Genomic DNA, 27,825 nt, shown 5'->3' on the forward strand with positions numbered 1-27,825 from the left:
TGTGATGTAGTGGCTCTAGTTTGCCCATCACCCCGGCCGTTTTGGTGACCACCATTACCTCGACCACAACATCCTCCAGAATAACGGCCTCTACTATGACCACCTCTACCTCTAGCTATTGGGGGTCTATAACTCTGTTTGGGACAATTCCTCCTAATATGTCCAGTCTCCCCACATCCATAACACTCTCTAGAGTCAAGCATAGGTCTTTCAGAGAAGTGTTGACCGGTCTGAGGTGGACCCCCAACTACAGTCTTTAGTGAAGACTGAATGGGTCGAACTGAGTAACCTTCGGAACCCTGTCCTCTAGAGTAAGAACCATTAAACTCACCTCCCTTTCGAAACCTCTTTGATGTTGATGCCATGGTGAATTCATCTGGCTTCACTCCTTCCACCTCTACCACGAAATCTACCACTTCTTGGAAGGATTTTGCCGTAGCCGCTACCGGTAAGGCTGAAATCCGCAACTCTGACCTCAACCCCTTCACAAAACGACGAATCCGCTCTTGTGGACTAAAACAAAGTTGGGTGGCATATCTGGATAGTGCGCAAAGCTTAGCCTCATATGCATTGACCGACATCCTACCTTGCTCTAGGCTCAAGAAATCATCCCTTTTCCTATCCCTCAAAGTCCGGGGGGATATACTTCTCCATAAACAAGCTAGAGAACCAGGCCCAAGTCATAGGTGGTGCCTCTTTTGGTTGACACTCAACATGTGACCGCCACCACATTTTGGCGTTCCCTTGAAAATGATAACTCACGAACTCAACACCAAACCGTTCTACTATACCCATCTTATGTAGTAGCTCATGACAGTCAACCTGAAAATCGTAAGCATCCTCAGATTTAGCACCCTTGAACACTGGAAGTTTCAATTTTAAAAACTTACTGAAAAGTTCATGCTGATCATTTGTCATTATAGGCCCAGTAGTCAGACGTGGAAAAGTGTCTATGTCCAATGAGGCATCCATACGAGGAGCCATAGTGGCTGCATGTTGTACCTCTGAAACCGGGGGTGTTGGTGCAGAAAACACTGGAGGTGCCTGACCCTGATCATACAACCCACTAAGATAAGTGAGAACCTGATTGATCATCTCTGGGGTTGGTTGGGGTGGCAATTCCTCATTTTGCACTTGTTCATTCTCCCCTTCCTCACCCTCTCTTACTACTTCCTCTAGATACAGCCCCAGTGGCTGGCTCAGACGCACCTTGTTCCGCCGGTGCTGGTGTTGGCGCGGTTCTTGCTCTAGTTCTAACCATCTGCGAAATAGAGTGAAGATGGTCAGATACCAATTTGTATCACCTAGATACAAATTGGACCCAAGTAATAGCACGAAAGAAAGAAAGAAGAATGGAATTTTCCTAAAGTCTTATAGCCTCTCAAAGAAAAGTAAAGGCGTCCCCCTACCGTTCCATAAGACTCTACTAGACTCGTTCTTATGTGATGAGACCAACGAACCTAATGCTCTGATACCAAGTTTGTCACGACCCAAAACCGGGCCGCGACTGGCACCCACACTTACCCTCCTATGTGAGCGAACCAACCGATCTAAACCTTAAACATTTCAATATAATATCAACAGAACGTAATGCGGAAGACTTAAACTCATTAATAAAATCAATAACTATTATTATCCCCAAAATCTGGAAGTCATCACCACAAGAACATCTACTTCAAATTACTAAATCTAAGAGTTTCTAAGAAGCTAAAAATACATAAAAGCTAGTCCATGCCGGAACTTCAAGGCATCAAGACATGAAGAGGAAGATCCAGTCCAAGCTAGAAGCATTAGCTCACCCTGATATCCGGAGTAATGAAGACTGGCTAGAGTTACTGTTGAGTCGAAGATGACGGCACGTTTGCTGCACTCCACAAATAAACAAGAAGAAAACATAAAAGTAGGGGTCAGTACAAAACACAGGTACTGAGTAGATATCATCGGCCAACTCAAAATAGAAATCAATATATACCAAGTAATATCATAAAATCAACTATGATACTCAACATGTAGCAACAGCAAGTACTATATCATTAACAATTACCGTCAAGTTCACACATGAGGACTCAAGCCTCAATACCATACTCATTTGGGAATTATGTTCATTCGATTGAGTATATTACATCTTTCAAGATTCATTATCTTTATTTCTCTTGTGTCGGTACGTGACACTCCACTCCCTCATATTCATCAATCCTCTTGTGTCGATACGTGACACTCCGATCCCCTAAATCTACGTGTCGGTTTGTGACACCCGATCCCCTAAATCTACCTGTCAGTTCGTGACACCCGATCCCCTAAATCTACGTGTCGGTTCGTGACACCCGATCCCCTAAATCTACGTGTCGGTTCGTGACACCCGATCCCCTAATCTCCTTCTATCAATTCATCAAGTCTTCTTTCTTACCAAGGCATCATCAATCTCATTATTTTAGTTCATCACGCCTTCTTTTATACCATGGCCTCATCATTAACAAAGATATTAGGGTTTTACAAGATTTGGGATTCAATAACTTCATCATGCTTATATAATCACAATTATATAATTACATTCATGCATGCATACAATTAAGCACATAGCAGGGTTTACAATATTATCAATACATATCATTCTCTATTAAGAGTTTACTACGAATATCGTAAGAGAAACCATAACCTACCTCCACCGAAGACTAGTGATCAAGCAAGCAAATTCCCAAAGCTTTGTTCTTCTTCTCTCCCTGTTCGTTCGTTTTCTCCCTCTCTTGTGCTTTCAAATTTTCTTATTCCAACACTCTTTCTTTTACCCTAATTAGTATATAATTAAGAATAAAAGATGGCAATAATAACCCACTTAACTTAAGGTTACCTCTTTTAACCCCCAAGTAATTAGACTTGTTAACATTAACCCACTAACTTTATAATTAAAGCAGGAATAGTCAAAAACGTCCCTTAAAACAATTGAGGAATTCCGACTCAGACTGGGATTTACGCAGCCTGTGACGGCCCGTCGCGCCTGCGACGGTCCGTCCTGCTGCCCCGTCATAGAGTTCAGAGACTCAATTTCTCTGAAGGGTCTGTGACGGTCCGTTACACCTGTGACGGTCCATCCTGCTATTCCGTTACGAAGTTCAGAGAGTCGATTTTCATTACCCAATTTCAAATTTTCTAAGTGTTTTGAAACGAGACCCTGCGACGGTCCGTCGTGCCCATGATTGTCCATCGTGGGGTCCGTCGCCTCAGCCTGTTTTTCCAGAAATAAAATCTACTGCTCAAAACGACTAAACAGGTCATTACAATTCATGACTACAATTATAGAATTAATGGAGTACTTTTAATAATTTATGTAGTTGGTGGTTAAATAAAATAACATTATAATTTATAGTGGGTTACTTTCAAACTTTTATAATTATTCATAATAATAATCAGGGTTCCTATCTTGAGTCATAAACTCAAAAGGAACTTAACGATGGCAACACGATTGGCAGGAGGCGGACGATTTCCCCAGGTAGAAACTTCAATACTTGAATTTGTATATTGCTAATATGTTAGAAGAAAATATTATTTTAACATTAAGTAATAAATTAATCAATTGTGTTTTATCCCTATAAAAGCGTGGTTTAACAACTAGTTGTATGTTGATCGTTTGTTTAGGAGAGAATGCATTTTATTGTTATTTTATTAGATAGGAATTACATGTGGGTAAATATATTGTTACAATTGAACGTGGGGACAATATTAAAATTGATTGGTTAAAGGGGAATCATTTAATGATTAAAGTAATGTAAATTATTATTAAAACAATAAGTGGAGTATTGGTGAAAAATTTACAATATTGAAAAGTCATTGTTATGTTCGTGCTTTGGAATGGATTTCATTGGTTTCGGTGTGATATTGGTTTTTCTTGGTTAGTTTATTTGGTAGGTTCATGTGTTGGTTGCCACTGGTATCATTATAGAGGTAGCATTACCATCTTATAAACAAAAATTTGATATATTGAAAGGTGTAGTACATGAAAGTTATGCTAATTGAGACTTATCCTTATATTTGAACTTTAGGAAAATGATTATAGAATTCAGAGAGTTCTTGGGTTTAGGCTAGACATATAATAACATGAGTATTTATAGTATTGCGAACTTACAAATTATGCATATACACTTGATAGATTGGAAAGGTTCGGAAGCATTGAGGAAAGGAAAAGCATTGGAGAAGTAGTTGGTTGACTTCGGTTCTTCGATGGAGGTAGGTTATGTTTTATGCTATTTGATAGTAAACTCTTAATAGCGATTGATATGCATTGAACTATATTGCGAAGTTTTCTATTTACTTGATTTTGTGGTTGTGTGGCTTGGTAGTGTGTTTTGTGATTGGTCTGAAATCCCGAGACCGTGGAATTTCTATTCTTGAACCCTATGTATCAAAGTGATGCCTGGAATAAAGAAGCTTAATGAAATATTATCAATGAATCGAAAGTGCTAACAATAAATGATAAATTAATGGTACAATTGGATCAGAATGTCACGTTCTGACACGGTATAAATGGATCGGAGTGTCACGTTCCGACACAATATAATTGGATTGGAGTGTCACATTCCGGCACTATATAATTGGATCAGAGTGTCACATTCCTACACTATATTGGATAGGAGTGTCACGTTCCGTCACAATAACATTAAAAGAAAAAGATTTGAATTAAATGGGATGTACTCAATCTCAAAGAACTCAATTCCCCAAATGGTTTAGTTGGAGGCATGAGTCCTCATGGATAATCTTTATATATATATATATATATATATATATATATATATATATATATATATATATATATATATATATATATATATATATATATAATGAATACCCTTTTCATTGTGCTATAGGTCTCCATTGATTTTGCTGGTTTTTAAGATATTTTACATATACCAATATGAAGCAGAATTTGACCTATATATAATGTAATTTTTCGAGGAAGGGTGTTCGACCGAAGGTAGTATTCGCCACTGATCGTCAAGATACTTCAATTTAATGTGAGTGTGTTTTACGAATAATTACTAAAATACACATCTATATACTCCTTTAAGAGGGTGTATTCTAGATGTGCATTCTCGAGGAAGAAGTGTTTAATGATGTCAACCCAAATTAAGAGGTTAAAATGCATATTTTGAAGTTGAGTTTAGTAGTCAATTGAGATTGATCAAGATTTTTCTTTGTATACAAAGTGTGAAGAAGTTAGCATTTGGTTGTCACGCCCCGAGCCTACTCCCTCGACGTGGCCGGCACTCAAAGACAATTGCTAGCCCTCAAACGAACCCTTGGCATGGTTTACTTAACTCAGCGGAAGACTAAACTCAACTTAAACAAGAAATAAGACATGTTTAAAGGAAATTACTTCTTATGATATCTGGCCATGACGTCAGTCAAGTATCAACAAGCAACAATAAACACTCAACTGAAATACTAGTGTCTACGAAGCCTCTAAACTAACTGAAGAGGGATGTTGGACAGACCCCCCCCCCCCCCCCCAACATCCTAAAACTAAACTACTACGGATAAAAGAAATGGATGTCCTCTGGAATGCAAGGAAGCTCACCACTGACTCTAGAGCTCAATCTGGATCAACAAAACGCTGCATGCTGATCCTGGTTACCTGCATCTGCATCATAAAATGATGCAGGCCAACTAGCATCAGTTAATTGAATGTAGGAGTATTTGTGTTGGAAAGCTATACAAATCTTATGCTTGAAAGGGTGTAAGAATGAATACTCATCATGACTCTGTTCAACTCATGATCTACTAACTCTTATTTAATATACGCAATTAAAATAAATGCAATATAAAGAAATACTGAAACATGCTGACTTAACTTTAACTTACTTCTTAACTTTAGACTTGACTCTCAACTCATTGATCTTAACTGTCCTTGAACGGATTATAAATTCAAGGTTTCAATTTGAGTTCCTAGATGATTTCTAGGTGTTTAGAGATTATTTGAAGTGATTGGAATTCATTGGAGGATGTTAACTTTAAAGGGCTAAACTATGAAAGCTGGACAAAAAAAACCAGGCCGGGTACTGGTGGCGCGACGCACCAGCCTTAGTTGACTGAGGCCTGATTCTGGTGCACTGGTATCTAAACAACAATGACAACCAACATCCCAATCAACAAGAAATCAAACGTTCTTTAGAGAACTTAACTCCTAAAATGAATAAATCCTCAATTTCGCTGAACTGAAACAAATTGATGTATGGGTGAAGTAAACAAACACAAATAGATCCCGCACACTTCAAAGGGATCACCCCCGACGAAATTCACGCTACGAATTATCGGCGTTCTTGCATCTTCTTCTCCCTTCTCCTCTTTTCTTCTTTCTTTTAAAGACCTATCTTTTTTTCTATTTGTGAAAACTGAATTGGATCATATTAGACCCCAACTTATTACCCTTAAAGAGAAATTATTAATTGATTTAGGAAAAGACAAAAACACCCTTAACAAATTCGGATTCGGGATTTCCTCTGCCCAATAGTTAAACTTTCGAAAGTCATATCTCCCTCATACGACCTCGAATTTTCGCAAACTTGGAGTCTTTGGAAAGATTTTCTGATGACATTTCAATCCATATAAATAACTCACTCAAAATCCTCATGATATGGAAGTTATGGTTGTTTGAAAATGACCAAAAACACATTTTTGAAATCTGGAAAATTTTCAAGATTTCCTTGCTTATTTCAAAATTTGATTATTCTTGTTTTTCTAAGCTTAAACTTAGTTAATTATAGATACGAGATGTTATATTGATATTCTATATGTATGTATCAACACTTATATTTAAAGTATTCTACGTAGAAAGTTTCAGTTTTATAAGAAGTTAATTTTCAAGGAGATTTAACACAACTCTTAGAGAACTTCATTTAGTTAGTTAATTTATTGAATTTGTATTAAATCTTAATCAGGTTAACAACATATCTAAGATATTTAAGATTTAAATAATTAAATATCATTTTGTAACATTAAGAGATGAAAAAAAAGTGCTTTTTGAATATTGTTGCTATAATAGTGAAATTATATTATTTAACTGTCAAGTATTGTTATAGGTGTAATACAACCAATCGTTATAAAGTTCAAAAATGTGTTGAAACAAACAAAATTGCTACAGTGAAGTTGGATTATTGTAGTTTGGTTATTTAGGGCTATTTAAGTTTGTGATGACTATTTTTTTTTTCTGGAGAAGTTCCAAGATAAGATCTTGATTGATATTACATTCAAATTGTTAAAGGTGTTGTCTTGTTTATATTAAGGTATTCATTTATAGGGTAGCACTATTGAATATTAAGAGAATAGAGGCAAAACAATTGGAAACAGTTCTTAAGGTGTTACAAAGGACAATTATAAACTTATTTGGAGTTTGACCACGAGCATAGTGGAAAGTTTAGGAATAGTCATGTAGAGAGGCAGGTCATATTTTTTATTCTCTTGAATAAAGATTTTTTCACACAAATTACTTATGCAAATAAAAAGTGCTTTTTGGCGTTGAATGAAAAATGACCATTAATAAAATGAAAAGAGATTTTTTGTATTGAATGGAAAATATTGAGCATTAATTATATTGCAACAACAATATAAATATTAAATGATAAAACCCATAAATATTAATTCATTAAAGACAAAAATAAAAAGAGTTGTTGGTATTGAATGGAAAATGACCATAATAATTAAATGAAAAAAGGTTTTTTATATTGAATGGAAAATGACCATATTAAAATGAAAAAAGCTTTTTTATATTGAATGGAAAATGACCATTAATTGTATTAGAACAATAATATATCTTAGCCTATTGGTAATTGAATGGAAAATGACCATTAATTATATTACAACAACAATATATCTAGTCAAATATTAAATAAGGTTAAATGTTTATATATTTTGTCAAAGAATGAAGCGTAGAATGTACGCAAATTATTAGTCGTATTACAATAAAAATATATCTAGTCAAAGGTCAAAAAAAATTAAATGTTATTTATCTAATAAAAAATTATAGCGTAAAATATACGCAAGAATGGACTATATATATTCCATCATAGGTAAAATTGAAGGATATACACAGAAAGAGCACAAAAAAAAGAGTAAGAAACTCTATACACATAGTAGCCTTAAAAAAACAAAATCCTCCCATCCTTCCTCGAAATTCATTTGTCTTGGCTTCATTGTTAGTACACTAAAGAATCCTAATAGTGTCAATTCGTCCTTCCTGCCTTCCTAGACTCTACTCATTTTCTCCACGATTATAGGTAAATCTGTAACTAATATATATATATATATATATATATATATATATATATATATATATGCTCAATTTTGTCCTAAAGTTTGCCCCTTTTGTTCTTTTCAATTTGATTTTCATGCTATTGTTTTTTAATAAATTGTTTTTGTGATATCTAACATCAGTTTTAAGTTCATCTCTTAGTATGTTCAAGAACACTTAAGAGAGATTGATTTGGCTAGTTTAGGATCCTTGCTTGCAAATTCTTCATGATATATCTGTATAGAACATGTTTGCTTTTCTTAAAAGGATAAAACCATTTTTTAAATTCCTCTAAATAGTAAAAGGCTAGATTGCTTATTCTTGATTAAGGTTGAAGACTTGAACAACCCAGAAAGTGCCTGATGATTAAAACACTAATAAAAGTTATTCATAATTTACTTTACTTTTTTTTTTAAAAAAAATCACTTTTTCTTTTCGATTAGAGTTATGCTATAATTACATAGGTTTCTTAGGATTTTTTTAATTTTAAAACTAGTAAAATTGTTGATTTGACGTTCCAAATCTAGAAAATAAAATTTCTTATGTTTATTTATTTTATTAGTTAAAATAAAAATATTTTAGTAATAGCAAATTGGTACTAGATGAAAATATTCATTATTTTTTTCTATAGGTCGAGCTCTATAAAACAAAGAGAATACGAAACAAAGGCAGGAATAAATTGTTATTACCGACAAACTTTTGAGTTCAAATCACTATCATCTTCATCGAAAATATAACAAACATAACAAGAAGTCGACTCTCAGATTTTGAGGATCCCACAAGTACGATAAATAACCAATAATTAAGGAAAAAACGAGTCAAAATACTAAAAACCTGCATTTCAAGATATTCCAAATATGGGAAACTTCGTATCAAGCAAAGAGCATATGAAAGCTTATATGATTCCACCAAAAAAATATCCGGCACATAAAATTATTTGACATTGTTAGGATTAAAGGAAAACCTTGTGGGTTCTTCATATTTTTCTTCAGAGTGAAAAAGGATATGAAGCACCAACGAAGCTTCTCTTTCATCCTGATAGTATCAAATGATTTTACCTACCTAACCATTTGTTGGTGGAATCTGATAAGTGTTCATGTGTTTTTTGCTTGATAAGAATCTTTCCATATTTGAAATATTTTGATATGTAGGTTTGTAGTGCTTTTAGTCGTTTTTTCCTTATAGGGCTCATTTGTCGTACTTTTCTGGTATCTCAATAGTTTGAGAGTTGACCTTGTGTTAACTTTCTTAGGTTTTCAATGAAAATGGTATATAGAGTTACTGAAGAATTACTTGAACTCGAAAAGTTTTCGGACATGACATTTGATCACCACGAGGAAGTCAAGCAGGAAAATTTTATAGGAAGAATGTCCGGTGTTAGAGACAATGCTAATAGATCGACAAATTTCTTAATTTGACTATGCTAAAGCTAAATATATGTGTGAAATAATAGACCTCTCTCATCTCTTACTTTGTAATTGTCTTTTTTTAACTGATTAATAATTTGTCATTTATGTGAGCATAAAGGAAAAGAAAAGGTAAAATGAATTTTTTCCTTGTTTTCTTTCTCTTTTCTCTTTTGGTGGTATATAGCTCTAATTGGATATATTTAATTCTAAATTCTTCCTTAGATAATTACAACTACATGAAAATACCTTCTACATATGTTGCTATGCATAAAGCAGTCATAATGGCACATATTACAGATATAGATATTTTACATTGAAAATTAATGTATTGACACGAGTTATGTCAACATTATATAATTTAAATTTGAAATTTGTAAAAGAATGATAGATTATAGTGATATCTATATATCTACTCAAGAATTTATTACTAATTGATCCGATAGTTTATTCAAAAAATATAAATTTTTGAAATACGCGATCCAACAAACTTTTGTTGTTTATTTTGAGTTCATAATCAAATACTATATCATAAAATTTTCATAAATTCCATAAGAAAATTAAATAAATATAGTAATGTTACCTTCCAAAATGTGATGATACTTCAATACTCTCCTTAATAAATTAAAGAACACTTAATATTACCTTAAATTAAAGTCGTCATTCTTAAAATTTGCGCATCATCCCATAAGTAGGGATTGAGTCAATGCGTTAGTTACGTATTCGATCGAACCCAGTAAGTTTAGTTTTAAACCTTAAATTTGTAATATTAAATTTATTTAAAATGTATAAAATTATTTATTTAGGAATGAAAGTACATTTATTATGTTATTTTCTTACATGTATGATTTTATCCTTGAACTTGTGTGTATTAGCATGTGTTTTTTTAAAAAAATTTAAAAATTAATTCTCTAATTGATCTGTTTTTGTTTCGTGAAATTGTCTTCATAAGCCAACTACTAATGTGTCTTATAGTTTCCTTTTCTGATTGATAATTAATATATATATATATATATATATATATATATATATATATGTGTGTGTGTATATATATATATGTTCAACATGCTATAGTTGCGCAACTGATCATCAACATATTTTAATTTAATATAAGTGTGTTTTACAAATAATTTCTAAAATGCACATCTACATATTCATTTAAGAGAGTGTATTCTAGTTGCGCATTTTCGAGGATGAAGTGTTTAATGAAGTCAACTCAAAACCAAATCAAAATTTTTAAATGCATATATTTTGAGTTGAATGTTTAGTTATCAATTGAGATTGATCAAGATTCTCCTTGGTATACAAAGTGTGATAAATTAGCATTTGGTATTTTATAAATTTACGATATATCTACCTTGTAATCAAAGGCGGATCTAGGATTTGAAGGTCTTGGGTGTCACTTTGTTCAAGTAAAATAAGTGAGTCAGTAACTTCAATTTTGGGTTACAATTTGAGTTGTTTATTATATTTTTGTTTTAGATATTATGAAATTAGATATAACTAAACAATTTAATTTTTATTTCTTTTTAGGAATTAGTGACCTTATTCGCTGAAACTTTGAGGAAAAAAGAGATTTTGCAAATGAAAATTTGAGCTTGTATAAACTATGTAATAGTGCTAACTGATGAGTCCACAAATTCGAATCATTTAGGGATTTATTTTGATAGGAATAGTGTCCTCAAATGTTTATTAGTCTTAATATCTGATGAAAAACTCTTAAGTTTCAGGTTTTTGAAGTTTTATTGCAAGCATGGAAACTTACGCGCAAAAAGTCATAGAAAGGCTGAAAAGAACGTGAAAGTTTAAGCCTGAGCGTCACCAAGTGCATTTGGCGAGTCGCCAAAAGAATGTATTTTGTTCTTTGTTCCAGTATGCGAAGTTCTGAAGAAAGTGGATCAAAAAGGCGATGAATGGAGTAGTCGGCGATTCACAGAATAGTTTTGCAAAGCAATGCTATGCCGGCCAATGATCCAGAACATGAAGATGTTGAAGACAAGCACCAAAAGGCGACGAACCAGAAGAAGGGAGAATCAGCGAGTTATTCGGCGATCGCGACTAACCTCACCGAGTGGTCCGCCGCAACACTTAGTCTAGAAGCTATAATACTAGTTGTAGCTTTTATTTTTTAGAGATCCGAATATTTTCGTAGTTTTGAGATTTTAGAATATTTTTTCTGATATTTTTTTCTCAAATTTGGAGAGGGTTTTAGGAGACTTGAAGAAAGACAATGTTCATCTTCCCAAAGTTGGAAGTGAGTTTCTCCATTCTTCTTTGTTTGCTTAAATCAAGGTTTAATTTCTTATACCCATTTTATTTCATTATTATTTTAGGTGTACTTGTTATTGCTAAATGTGTGGCTAAAAAATCTCATTCTTGAGGTGTGATTTAGCAAATATGAATTTATATTTTTGTTGGGTCTTGCTGATGATAGGTTAGGTGTATTTTGATAGTGATTTCACATAGTGATTGTGGTTTAACTTAATGGGTTTGTTGTTGCAAATACAAACTCACCCATATGTTTCGACTTGCCCGAGAGGGAGGTTGCTATACTATGACCTCTAGACTAATGGCCTAAAGAGTGGGTCGACATGCGGTTCAGCCCTTGTTCCATATCATAACATTTAGCTCAAGAGAGTGATTGGGGTAAGGCGTAGGCTGGCCTTCATGTTGCAAATGGGTGTCTGAGAGGAGCACATTTGAAACGGGGTAAGTTGCCCAAGAGAGAACTTATTTCCAATTAAAGCTTAGCATAGTCACTATTATCTTGCATATTTCTATCGAAAGCATGTACCCAACTAATTATCTCGTCTTGTAATGCGGTCACACCCCAAGAACCTTTCCCCATAGTTGATTTTTTCTCGATTTTTACTATTTTTATCACACTTATGACAAAACCCTCCATCTATATTTGACACTTTGGTGTCAGCCCTTTAATTTACATTATTTTTATTCATAAATTTCTTTAGCTACGACTAAGAACTACATCTTCTCGAAATTGCTCTTTTGGTACATAATCCTAACCCTTCGTTTGGTTACTAAACTATCAGCGATCGTAGATACCCAAACCGTAAGTGAGTGTCGTTGATCACGATAAACATCAAAATGGTTCCGCTGTCGGGGAGCGGTGTCACGTAGACTTGTAGTTTAATTGGATTTTTATTCTTATTAGTTGTAATTTCTTACTTAATTTTTAGCTTTGTTTCAAGTGTACGTGTTGCAAGAAGGAACTATAAGTGTAACCTGCAGTAATAATAGCCAGGTAGGCAACAAAGATGATATCAGAAATCTCAACTTGTCCAAGAACTAAACGCCAAAGACCCCCATCTCATTGGAGGTGTTGGAGCTATCCTATTACCCCAAGATGAGGGTAATGCAATATTCCATATTACAAGCACTAAGTTGCAACTATTGCAACTAAATGGATTGTTAAGTAAATTGGCTCATGAAGATCTATGAACATCTTCAAAATTTTGTAAATGTTTGTCGGACCCTTCTCTTTCAAAACATCTCTAAAGAGTCAGTCAGAGTGCGTTTATTCCTATTTTCTCTTATGGGAGAGATTTGTAGGTGGTTAGCTAAATGGCCATGAAATTTGATCACTTCATGGGAGGAGTTGATCATCGCATTCAATGGGAGGTTTTTCACTCCCTCGAAGATGATGACTATTCGGGATAACATTTAAAGCTTTTAGCGTCTAAATGGAGAGACTCTACACGAAACTTGGCTATGATTCAAGAAGTTGATATTACAATGTCCAACCCATGGTTTTTCTTGATAATGTGCTTATGCAGTACTTCTACCGAAGTTTGGATTCGGTAAACAATGGTCTCGCGGACCAACTCTCACCCGAGGATTAATGTACCAACCATACGCAATAGCAACTAAACTTCTAAAAGGCATGACAACCATCAACAGGGCGTGGTATACTCGCGAAGACCAAGTCTCTCCTTTCACCTTTTAGATATCTAAGGATAAAATTGCAAAGGACAATGAGAGAGACAAAAACATGGAGAAGACTATGACAACTTGACTTCTATCAAAAAATGTCATAAGGGCTGGTGCACGAGGTGTCAATGTCGTGGGAGTCGGGAGTACTAGTCCTGAGGAAACGAAGTTTGAAGCTCTCTATAATGAAGAGGTGAAATTTCTAGCCAACCAAGGTGGTGACTATCGTTCAAACTAACCTAGGTAGGGTGGAAATCAAGGTTGGGGTAGAGATGAAGGATGGAAAGATAGAGATCGTGAATGGAGAAATTGTAATCCAAATAGAAAATATGTGGAGAAAGATAGTGATGTGCCTCCTCATGAGCGCCAAAATCCCAAGAATTCTGATGGTGGATGTTCTGAGGATATGCTTACACGTACCCTCAAAAATGTTGAAGGGTTGTACAAGATGCTGAAAGGCATGAAGGAGGATGTGTCCACTCTTAGTTAGACCATCACCTCCCATTCAGTTTTGATCAAACAGTTAGAAACCCAAATGGGTCATATCTCGTCTCAGCTAAATCCGAGACAGCAAGGGGGTTTTCCTAGTGATACCATGGCTAAGCCCAAGAATGAGGTTTGAAAGTTGACTACGTCGCGGGCGCGACGTTAATTAAGGAGTTAGGAGACAACCCAAAACTCTTTAATTTGTTTTAGGTTATTAATAAAATAATAGTGTCATTGTTTGTACGAAATGGAAGTAGGAAAGTGATTGAAAAAGTGCATGCATGCAGAAAAAGGTACGGTAGGCAAACTGCCGACCTGTTCGGCGAACCCGACCTCCCCCGCCATTTGACTCGAGGCATCTTCTGCTTGGATCCTATAAAACTCGACAGTTTGTAGAAAATTAATGGTGCACCGCCAACATGTTGACGATCTCGATGAAGTCCGCCGTTGGGATTCTCAAATTAATAGTGCACCGCCACAAATTGGATTCATTTAGGGCTTTATTTTGATAGAAATAGTGTCCTCAAATGCTTATTTATTCTCAATATCTAATGAAAACTCTATGTAAGCAAAAAAAAGTTTGGGATAATAGAACCTTAGATTAGTTACGATGTGTCTCCGAGATTTCAGTCATAGTCTAGGGGAACTTGTGCACTTTCCCAAAAGAGAAACATTATATTAAGTACACCAACTGTAATTTTATGGACTAATCATATTTAATATAGAAATAAAAGTACATTTATTATGTTATTTTTTAATATGTATGATTTTATCCTTGAACCCATATTTATTAGCATGTGTGTGTTTTTGTTTTTTAAAAAAGTAATTAATTTTCTGATTGATCTATTTCTGTTTTATGAAATTGTCTTCATAAGCCAACTGCCTATGTCTGCTATAATTTCCTTTTCTGATTGATATGGATAACAAGAAGCAAGTGGTATATTTAATTTTAACTAATAATAGGTGCGTCTAGATATTTATAGTAACGTAATCAGAAATTTCATGAAGGATGCCAAATATTGGATAGTAAAACTAAAAAAAAAAGTAACTCTATAGGGATTCAATCTTACATCCCTTGTGTACTTCTACACTCAATTGTCACCGAGCTATTTTTCAGTATCTGTTCACGTCAAAATTCAGGCATTTAAAAAAAATTACAGCAAGGAATTAAATCTGATCACTATGTAAGCTTCATATATATATATATATATATATATATATATATATATATGAATACCCTTTTCATTGTGCTGTAGGTCTCCATTGATTTTGCTGGTGTTTAAGATATTTTACGTATACCAATATAAAGTAAGATTTGACCTATATATAATGTAGTTTTCCGACAAAGGGTGTTAGCCGACGGTAGTTTTCGCCACTGATCGTCAAGATACTTCAATTTAATAGGAGTGTGTTTTACGAATAATTACTAAAATGCACATCTATATACTCCTTTAAAAGGGTGTATTGTGGATGTGCATTCTCGAGGATGAAGTGGTTTAATAAAGTCAACCCAAATTTAAATGCATATTTTGAAGTTGAGTTTAGTTGTCAATTGAGATTGATCAAGATTTTTCTTTGTATACAAAGTGTGAAGAAGTTAGCATTTGGTTGTCACGCCACGAGCCTACACCCTGGACGTGGCCGTCACTCGAAGACCATTGCTGACCCTCAAGCGAACCCTTAGCATGACTTACTTAACTCAATGGAAGACTAAACTCAACTTAAACAAGAAATAAGACATGTTTAAAGGAAAGTACTTATGATATCTGGCCATGACGTCACTCAAGTCTCAACAAGCAACAATAAACTCTCAACTGAAATACTAGTGTCCACGAAGCCTCTAAACTAACTGAAGAGGGATGTTGGGACAGACCCCACAACATCCTAAAACTAAACTACTACAAGTAAAAGAAATGGATGTCCTCCGGAATGCAAGAAGGCTCACCACTGTATCTGGAGCTCGATCTGGATCAACGAAACACCGCGTGCAGATCCTGCTTACCTGCGTCTGCATCATAAAAAGATGCAAGTCAACTGGCTTCAGTACATTGAATGTACGAGTATGCAAGTTGGAAAGTTATACAAATCTTAGGCTTGAAAGGGAGTAAGAATGAATACTTACCTTGGCTTTATTCAACTCATGATCTACTAACTCTTATTCAATATACACAGTTAAAATAAATGCAATATAAAGAAATGCCCGGTCTGGTACTGGTGGCGCTGCACCAACCTAAGTTGACTAAGGCCTGATTTTGGTGCACTGGTGGCGCGTCGCGCCAGGCCTTGATTGACTGAGGCCAATTCCTGGCGCACTGCAGGAGCGCCCGTGCCTGCCCCTACCCAGGTGCGTCTGACGAATTTTTCAACTCGTTTTTATCTCTAAACTCTCCAAAACTTCCTAGATCTTTCACTAAACGATTAGGACCATTGGTACTATCAATAACTACTAAATTCAACTCAAATAACTCGAATTAACAAGTATTTAAATAACAATGACAACTAACAATCAAATCAACAAGAAATCAAATGTTCTTTAGAGAACTTAAATCCTAACATGAATAAATACTCAATTTCTTTAAACTTAAACAAATTGATGTATGGGTTAAGTAAACCAACACAAAAGATCCCACATATCTCAAAGGGATCACCTCTGACGAAACGAATTCTTGGCAATCTTGCGTCTTCTTCTCCCTTCTCCTCTTTTCTCCTTTCTTTCAAAGCCCTAACTTATTTTCTAATTGTGAAAACAGATTGGGATCAGATTAGACCCCAACTTATTAACCTTTAAACGAAATTAATAATTGATTTACAAAAATACCAAAACACCCTTAACAAATTCGAATTCGGGATTTCCTCTGCCCAACAGTCCAACTTCCGAAAGTCATTCTCCCTCACACAACCTCGAAATTTCGCAAACTTTGTGTCTTTGGAAAGATGTTCTAGCGAGCTTTCCATCCATAAATAAATCACTCAAAATCCTCCTGAGATGGAAGTTATGGTCATTTGAAAATGACCAAAAACTCACTTTTGAAATTTGGAAAAGTTTCTAGATTTTCTTACTTATTTCCAAATTTGATTATACTTGTTCTAAGCTTAAACTTAGTTAAGTCTAGATACGAGATGTTACATTGCTATTCTATAAAATGTATGTATCAACACTTATAATTAAAGTTTTCTACGTAGAAATTTTTGGTTTTATAAGAAATTTATTTTCAAGAATATTTAACACTACTCTTAGAGAACATCATTTAGTTAGTTAATTTATTGAATTTGTATTAAATTTTGATCAGTTGAACAAAACTTTTCTAAGATATTTCATATTTAAATAATTTAATATCTTTTTGTAACATTAAGAAATGAAAAAAAAAGTGTTTTTTGAATATTGTTGCTATAATAGTCAAATCATATTATTTAACAGTCAAGTATTGTTATAGGTGTAAAACAACCAATTGTTATAAATTCAAAAAAGTGTTGAAACAAACAAGATTGTTACAGTGAAGATTGATTAATGTAGTTTGGTTATTTAGGGTTATTTTAGTTTGTGATGAATATTTTTTTTTTTTGGAGAAGTTCCAAGATAAGATCTTGATTGATATTACATTCAAATTGTTACAGGTGTTGTCTTGTTTATATTAAGGTATTATTTATAAGGTAGCTCTATTGAATATTAAGAGAATAGAGGCAAAACAATTGGAAACAGTTCTTAAGGTGTTACAAAGGACAATTATAAACTTATTTGGAGTTTGACCTCGAGCGTAGTGAAAAGTTTTGGAATAGTCATATACAGAGGTAGGTCATAGTTTTTAATCTCTTGAATAAAGATTTTTTAACACAAATTACTTCTGCAAATGTAAAGAGCTTTTTGGTGTTGAATGGAAAATGACCATTAATAAAATGAAAAGAGATTTTTGGTATTGAATGAAAAATAACCATTAATTATATTGCAACAACAATATGAATATTAAATGATAAAACCCATAAATATTAATTCGTTTGAGACAAAAATAAATAAAATATAAACAGATTTTGGTATTGAATAGAAAATGACCATTAATAAAAGAGCTTTTTGATATTGCAGGGAAAATGACCATTAATTGTATTACAACAAGAATATATCTTAGCCTTTTGGTACTTGAATGGAAAATGACCATTACTTATATTGCAACAATAATATATTTAGTAAAAAGTCAAATAAGGGTTAAATGTGTATATGTTTAGTCAAAGAATGAAGCGTAGAATCTACGCAAATCATTAATCGTATTACAATAACAATACATCTAGTCAAAGTCAAAAAAAAAAGTAAATGTTTTTTATCTAATAAAAAATAAGAGCGTAAAATATACGCAAGATTGGACTATATATATATTTCATCATAGGTAAAAGTGTATAATATACACAGAAAGAGCACTATGTGTGCAGTAAGAAACTCTATACACATAGTAGCCTTAAAAAAAAAAAAAATTCCCCCATTCTTTCTCGAAATTGATTTTCTAGGCTTCATTGTTAGTACAATAAAAAATCCTAATAGTATCAATTCGTCCTTTCTGCCTTCCTGCACTCTACTCCATTTCTCCATGATTATAGGTAAATCTGTAACTTATCTATTGATATTCTTTATTATTTTGATGTATGAGGGAGACATATATATATATATATATATATATATATATATATATATATATATGCTCAATTTTGCCCTAAAGTTTACCCCTTTTGTTCTTTTCAATTTGATTTTTATGCTATTGTTTTTTTTATAAATTACTTTTGTGAAATCTAATATCAGTTTTAAGTTCATCTTTTAGTATGTTTAGGAACACTTAAGAGAGAATGATTTGGCTAGTTTGGAATCCTTGTTTGCAAATTCTTGATGATATATCTGTATAGAACTTGTTTGCTTTTTAAAAAAGTATAAAATCATTTTTTAAATTCCTCTAAATGGCAAAAGGCTAGATTGCTTATTCTTGATTAAGGTTGAAGACTTGGACAATCCAAAAAGTTAGTAATAGCGAATTGGTACTGGATGAAAATATTATTTTTCTCTGTACGTTGAGCTCTATTAAACAAATTGAAAATATGAAACAAAAGGCAGGAATAAAGTGTCATGTCCCGCAAACTTTTGAGTTCAAATCATTATCATCTTAATGATATAATAAATCTAACGAGAAGTCGACTCTCAGATTTTGAGGATACCACAAGTACCATAAATTACCAATAATTAAGGAAAAAATGAGTTAAAACACTACAAACCTGCATTTCGAGATATTCCAAATATGAAATTCTTTGTATCAAGCAAAGAGCATAAGAAAGCTTATATGATTCCACCAATAAAATATTGGGCAGGTAAATTCATTTGACATTGTTAGAATTTAAGAGAAACCTTGTTCGTGCTTCAAATTCTTCTTCAGAGTGAAGAAGGATATGAAGCACCAACAAAGCTTCCCTTTAATCCTGATAGTGTCAAATGATTTTACCCTACCTAACCTTTTGTTGATGGAATATGATAAGTGTTCATGAGTTCTTTGCTTGATATGAAGCTTCTCATATTTGAAATATTTCGATATGTAAGTTTGTAGTGCTTTTAGTCTTTTTTTTCCTTATAGAGGTCATTTGTCGTACTTTTTTGGTTTCTCAATAATTTGATAATTGACTTTTTGTTATCTTTCTTAGGTTTTCAATGAAAATGGTATATAGTGATACTGAAGAATTACTTGAACTCGAAAGTTTTCGGACATGACATTTGATCACCACGAGGAAGTCAAGCAGGAAAATTTTATAGGAAGAATGTCCGGTGTTAGAGAGAATGCTAATAGATCAGCAATTTCTTAATTTGACTAAGCTAAAGCTAAATATATGTGTGGAATAATAAATCTCTCACCTCTTACTTTGTAATTGTCTTATTTTAATTGACTAATAATTTGTCATTTATGTGAGCATAAAGAAAAAGAGAAGGTACAATGAATTTTGTCCTTGTTTTCTTCTCTTTTGGTGGTTATTTTTTCTATATTGTATGAATAATGAGAATATGGCTCTAATTGGATATATTTAATTCTAAATTGTTCCTTAGTTAATTACAACTACATGAAAATACCTTTCATATATATTGCTTTGCATAAAGCAGTGATAATGGCACATATTACAGATATAGATATGTTACATTGAAAATTAATATATTGACACTAGTTATGTCAGCATTGTATAATTTAAATTTGAATTTTGCAAAAGAATGATAGATTATAGTGATATCAATACATATACTCAAGAATTTATTACTAATTGATCGGATATTTTTTCAAAAAATATGGATATTTGAAATATGCATTCCAATAAACTTTTGGTGTTTATTTTGAGTTCATAATCAAATACTATATCATAAAAATTTTAAATTCCATTAGCAAATTAAATAAATATAGTAATGTTACTTTCCCAAAAATTTGATGATACTCCAATATTCTCCTTAATAAATGTGTTTCCATTAGAAAATATTATTGAAAGAACGCTTAATATTACCTTAAATTAAAGTCGTCATTCTTAACATTTGCGCTTCATCCCATAAGTAAGAATTGAGTCAATTCGTTAGTTTTGTATTCGATCGAACCCAGTAATTTTAGTTTTAAACCTTAATTCTGTAATATTAAATTTATTTAATATGCATAAAATTATTTATTTAGAAATAAAAGTATATTTATTATGTTATTTTCTAACATGTATGATTTTATCCTTGAACTTCTGTGTATTAGCATGTGTTTTTTTTTTAAAAAAAATTAAATAATTCTCTAATTGATCTGTTTTTGTTTCGGGAAGTTGTCTTCATAAGCCAACTACCGATGTGTGTTATAGTTTCCTTTACTGATATATATATGAGAGAGAGAGAGAGAGATAGTTGCAACTGATCATCAAAATACTTTAATTTAATAAAAGTGTGTTTTAAAAAAAAATTCTAAAATGCACATCTACATACTCATTTAAGAGAGTGTATTCTAGTTGCGCATTTTTGAGGATGAAGTGTTTAATGAAGTCAACTCAAAACCAAATTAAGATTTTTAAATGCGTATTTTTTTAGTTGAATGATTAGTTATCAATTGAGATTGATCAAGATTCTCCTTGGTATACAAAGTGTGATAAATTAGCATTTGGTATTTTATAAAATTTACGATATATCAACCTTGTAATCAGAGGCGGATCTAGGATTTGGAGGTCTTGGGTGTCACATTGTTCAAGTAAAATAAGTGAATCAGTAACTTCAATTTTGGGTGACAATTCGAGTTGTTTATTATATTTTGTTTTAGATATTATGAAATTAGATATAATAAACAATTTAATTTTTATTTCTTTTTAGGATTAGTGACCTTATTCGCTGAAACTTTGAGAAAAAAAGAGATTTTTCAAACTAAAATTTGAGCTTGTATAAACTATGTAATAGTGCTAACTGATGAGTCCACAAATTGGACTCTTTTAGGGATTTATTTTGATAGAAATAGTGTTCTCAAATATTTATTTAGTCTCAATATCTGATGAAAAACTCTTAAGTTTTAGGTATTTGAAGTTTTAGTGCAAGCATGGAAACTTACGAGCAAAAAGGCATAGAAAGGTTGAAAAGAACGTGAAAGTTGAAGCCTGAGCGTCACCAAGTGCATTTGGCGAGTCGCCAAAAGAATGTATTTTGTTCTTTGTTGCAGCATGCGAAGTTCTGAAGAAAGTGGATCAAAAAGGTGATGAAAGGAGCAGTCGGCGCTTCGCTGAATAGTTTCGCAAAGCAAGGCTATACCGGCCAATGGTCCAGAACATGAAGATGTTGAAGGCAAACACAAAAAGGCGACGAACCAGAAGAAGGGTGAATCGACGAGTTATTCGGCGATCCGACTAATCTCACCGAGTGGTCCGCCGCAACACTTAATCTAGAAGCTACAAATACTAGTTGTAGGTTTTATTTTTAGAGATTTGAACATTTTCATAGTTTTGAGACATTAGAATATTTTTACTGGTATTTTTCTCTCAAGTTTGGAGAGGATTTTAGGAGACTTGAAGAAAGACGTTTTTCATCTTCCCAAAGTTGGAAGTGAGTCTTCTCCATTCTTCTTTCTTTGCTTAAATCAAGATTTAATTTCTTATAATCATTTGATTTCATTATCATTTTAGGTTTATTTTGTTATTGCTTAATGTACATATGGCTAAAAAATTCCGTTCTTGAGGTGTGATTTAGCAAATATGAATTGATATTATATTGTTGGGTCTTGCTTGCTGATAGGTTAGATGTATTTGAATGGTGATTTCACATAGTGGTCGTGGTTTAACTTAATGGGTTTGTAGTTGCAAATACAAATTCACCCATGTATTTTCGTCTTAGCCTAGTCACTTATCTTGCATATTTTCTATCGAAAGCATGTACCCAACTACTTATCTCGGCTTGTAATGCCTTCACACCCCAAGAACCTTTCCCCATACTTGAATTTTTTTTTTATCAATTTTTACTATTTTTATTACACTTGTGACAAAACCCTCCATCAATATTTGACATTTTGGTGTCAGCTCCTTAATTTACATTGTTTTTATTCGTATTACCCCCTGAACTTATTTTGTAAATAATTTTGTACCCTTCTTTAGCCTACGTGGCATTAGCTTGAAAAGAAAAAGTCAACCACCTTAGTATAGTATAAGTGTTTCTTTGAGATTTCGGGCATAGGTTGAGGGGTACTTGTGCATTATCCCTAAGTATTTATCTAGAGAGGTAGGTCATAGTTTTTACTCTCTTGAATAAATATTTATTCACATAAAATACTTATGATAATTTGTTTTCGGTAAATTATTTTAAGACATGTAAAGATATTTCCCTCAAAAAGTGTGGATGACAAATCTAATGAACTAATAAGTTGATTAACACTAATTATATTTAAATGTTGAATATGGTTATAAGAGTAAAACAACTGATCACTACAAAATTTAAAAAAGTGTCTAAACAAATAAGTTTATTATACAGAAGTATGATTATTGTAATTTGGTTATTTAGGGGTATTTTATTTTGTCATAATTTGTTTTCTTGAATGAGTTTCAAGATAAGATTTTGATAGATATTATATCCAGATTGTCATAGATATTATCTCGTTTCTATTAAGGAATTCATTTATAAATTAACGTAGCATCATTGAATATAAAGAGAATGAGTAGAGACAAAACTATTGGAAACAGTTCTTTAGGTATTACAAAGGGCTGCTATTATCTTATTTAGAGTTGGCCTCGAGTTTAGTGAAAAGTTTCAAAATAATAATATACAAATAGGTCATATATTTTACTCTCTTGAGTAAAAAAAATTTCACGTAAAATACTTATGTTGGTTTTTTTTTGCAATTTATTTGACGAATGCAAATTTATTACACTAGAAAGTGCGGATGACAAATCTAATATACGATTAAGTTAATTAAGACTAATTATATTTTTAATCATGCTCCATTAGGTTCTGTTTGAAATAAGATTATTGTACTTAGGTAAATCTTCAGCGCAGAAAAATATAATATGAATTTCACATATTCTGAGGAAATTTTTGACCTTTTTCCTAAAAATGTTTTATCCTTAAATTATTTGTCGTATTTTTAATACTCTAATAGTTATCTGAAATTATTTATCATTTAGAAGTTCAAGACAAAATATATTATTCATTACTAATAAATTTTCTTCAAGAGTACAATCACCTTAATTTAATTTGGTGCAAACTCTACACAGACAAGTTTTTACCCTATAGCTATTAAGGCAAAACACTTGCACCAAAATGATTTGAATATTTACAAACCACAATATTAAAACACCCTCAAAATGAAATAGGATGAACTAAAGCCTCACATAGGTTTTAAGAGTTGATAACTTGTTAATATAATGAGTAAATGAGTTTATAGGTCAGTTTGGTTGTGTTTTAGGTCAAACGTCAAGAAATGACTAAGACGTTTAAAGACTGGTTGTTTGTGTGCTAGTGTGTTGTTATGTGTTTTTGGTTGAGTGTTACTGTATTGTTTGAGGTCTAAAGTTGGTGTTGATGACCCCAACACCTATATGGGCATGTTTAGGGTCAAAATACTTGGGTATGACTCCCCAAGAACCAACCCAACGATCCTTAAGGAGGACCCAAGTATTGGCCAAGATGATGCCAGGGCAGCTAGCAACCAGTAGCTCTAGGGAGTGTGTCCGCGTCATGGACTTGCTCCAGCCATGAGCAAAAAGTGTTTTCGCGTCGAATGACCCGAAAATAATTATTTTTATTAAATTATTGTTTTACCTCTCCCGATAGTGATTTTGAGTCATTCATAACTAGTCATGATTTTGATTTAAATTTTTTTAAAACTATATATATATATATATATATATATATATATATATATATATATATATATATATATATATATATAGAGAGAGAGAGAGAGAGAGAGAGAGAGAGAGAGAGAGAGAGAGGTATGATCTGTGTGTTGGGTTGTAATTTCATTGTAAGATATTATATTATAAAGCAAGTTTTGATATATTGATATATGAAATTAAATGTTAGGTATATTGTTTGAGATGAATATTGTCAAATTTATGATATTTGGAGAAAATTAGACTTAATTATAGAATTCAAATTCAGGAGGATGATATGTAGTGTATGGGTTGACATCAAGAATTAGAAACTCGATTATAGTAATATAGGTGTTTTTAAATTAGAAATCTTATCGCAATTATTTTTGTGAATAGATTGAATTGATTTGAAAGTTCAAGGAAAGTGGAAGACTCAAGTGACAGAGTGATTATTCGGTTATTTGAGGCAAGTAGATTTCTAAACTCTTGCTAAGTGTATGAAATGCGTGTATTTTCTAATGGTATATGTTTAGGAGTAATGTGACTTGGTGATGGGTTGACTTGTCCACATTGATTAATTCTAATGATAGAAAGGGATAATAAAAGACAATGTGATTATTTGTTTGTATGTGATGTGTTGAGAATGGTACGAGTACCGGTGTTATAATGGGAAGGCTTATTACTATACAATGTGGATTGTAATCGAGAATGCCAAAGCATATGACATTTAACTGATATATTATTGATTTGATTATTACGTATGATTGTGTTATTTACTGAACTCGTATAAATGTGATAATTGAGGTGATTACATGTCATAACGACATTTGATTTATTGAGATTTTGCATCATCTTCATTATTTGATATCATATTGTGCACATGCATTGACATGAGATTGGGTATGAGTAAAGGTCTAACACGTGGAGATCGTCTGTGTTGAGATCTAGTTATGATTATTTGGGCACGTGGAGATCGTCTGTGCTTTTAAAAATTATGATTATGATTTGGGCACGTGGAGATCGTCCGTGCGAAATTTATTTTAATTTATGATAGTGCGTTGAGATCGTTCGCACAGACACTTGAAGATCGTCTGTGTCGGTATATGGACCTCGCGAGTCCCCCATGGGTCATGAACTCTCAATGTATTTCCGAGGAGTATTATGTATATACAGTTGAGAGAGAAATTTGTATTCTGAGGCATATCACTTCATGGTGTCATATTGCATTGCATCACATGACATTCTTCATTCTTGATGATTATGTGTTTATTGATGCTTAGGAAGTACTTATTATCTTATTGCCTCTATTTGACGAACTTGATCTTGTGTGTTGTTAATATTGTAAGTGTCTTTTTGTGAAAGTTGTGATTGTTGAATATTGAGTTTGTAGTTGAGAATGTGTAAATTGTTAAAATGATTTTGATGAGCTGGGCTCTATGAAAAATGTGAACTGTTAGGTTGGGTTGATTTTATGAAGGTTATAGTTGTGGAGGTTCGGTTGGTGTGTAAGGAGTACTCGCATTTTAACCCCTTAGCTTGAGTTTAGACGTTTACTTGTTGGATACCGTGTGTTTTGGTACTCACCCCTTGCTACTAAAATTTTTGTAGGTTACTAGACCGGACTTTGTGATATTTTCTCTTCTCCTTGTCTGAGGCTTCTTGTGGAGAATTGTGAGGTAGTTGCTTGTTATCTTAGAATACCTTTTTACTCCTATTTATGATCTTGTTCTATTCTAGAAACAAGTTCATTTGAGACTAGCGTTTCTTTCAAATCAATTGTAATACTTTAGAGGCTTGTACACGTGACAACCAGATTTTGGGGGTGTTTTGAATCGATTATGAAATTTCCGCATTTTATTGTAATGGTTGAGTTTTAGGCTGACTTGTCTTGGTGAGATAAGACGAGTGTCATCATGTCCATTTTTGGGTCGTGACACGGACCCTTCTGTCCCAAAATTTATTTTTCAGAAACTTGTGGGAACACCTCGGAGACGCGGACTTGTTCCCCGAAGATAATTCCAAAAAGGAAAGTTGAGTTTGACTTATTAAAAAGGTCCACTAATGTATGGGTGTTTTGGGTATTTTGGGGGTGTATTACATACTGATTTTCGGTCATTATACACTCATTTCCCTATCAAAACCCCTAAATCCTCAATTAGAATAAAAAATTCCAAAACCCTTAAAAGTTCTTCTCTTTAAAAATTCTCTCAAGTCACCATTAAAGGTCAGGGTCTTGAGCTTGTCAGCAAGGATGATTTCTTCTTAGTTTTGTTGGATTCTTGAAGAATAAGGTATGAGAGTTTTTTTTCTAAGGCTTTCTATCATCTTAGAATGTTCAAAGTTTATTAAAAAGTCCAATTTTCACTTTAACTCAAGGATTCTTGCATGAAATGATTTCAAATTATTAGATATGATAGTATTGATGTTAAATTGATGTTTTCGAATGAAAAACTCCATGAACCTTTGATCTTCTCAAATCCCTAAATTTGGCTTATGAAGTGGGTCCATTGATTATGATCTAATATTGATGGAATTGTGGTTATAATGAGTTGTATAGTTGATTTCTATTGTTAAGTATGCTATTATATTGTGAATGTTGGAGAGGTTAATGAACGGTGATCTTTGCTATGGGAGGAGGTAAGTTGACCTAATTCCCTTACTAAAGTAGAATTGATATAGAATTGCTCTTGTTTGGTATGATCCACTTATAGTGGCGATTTTTACTTCTTGTTCTTATTGTGATCATGACCTTGTCGACATTATTATGTGAATTGCAGTAGTATCATGTTATGATATATGTGAAGATATAATTTGAAGTTGGTTATATGAAGTAATGTGACTATGTGAAAGGTGTTATGGCATATATAAATATATAAAGTAAAGTTATTATGTGATATATGGGTGATCTTTTGCAATATTCATAGTGTAGGTACCCTTCTATGAAAGACTAATGTGAAACCTTGAATATGGAAAGAAGGTTAAGAATGTGAAACCTTGAATATGAAAAGAAGGTTAATAAAGAAGACTTGAAGTGGTAGACCGAAATGGTGCCTCCTTCTTGAGTGGGATGATGAACTTAAAGGTAGGTTGGTTGGAACGACATGAAACTATCTCTAAGAAAATTATAAGAGCTATTCAAATGAACCTTGATCGGCATCCCTTGTGGACCCCTTCTTGGAAATGATGTTATAAATTTGTAGGGATAGTGATGGTACCTCTCGAATACACTAATATGAATGAACTTACTTTATGAGAACCAAGACAAAAAACCAAGTGGATATGCTTAAGGTAGTAGCTCTACTTGAAGTATAAGACTAAGTACAAAGAAGCATTTTGGTATCACCTAAACCATGAGTCAATATGAGATGTGTTCTAGTTCTACCCTTGATAAGC

General features: G+C 32.9%; 1 long non-coding RNA gene across 1 annotated transcript; it reads left to right on the plus strand.

Annotated features, from left to right (window-relative positions):
* The first annotated feature begins 18,405 nt into the window (after positions 1–18,405).
* LOC109119531 (uncharacterized) lies at positions 18,406–22,229 on the plus strand. The gene is made up of 2 exons (XR_002026735.3): positions 18,406–18,702; positions 21,652–22,229. It is a non-coding gene; the product is annotated as an uncharacterized lncRNA (long non-coding RNA).
* Positions 22,230–27,825: the final 5,596 nt, after the last annotated feature.

Source organism: Solanum lycopersicum, chromosome 2 (genome assembly GCF_036512215.1).
Source record: "Solanum lycopersicum chromosome 2, SLM_r2.1".
NCBI classification, from domain to species: Eukaryota; Viridiplantae; Streptophyta; class Magnoliopsida; order Solanales; family Solanaceae; genus Solanum; species Solanum lycopersicum.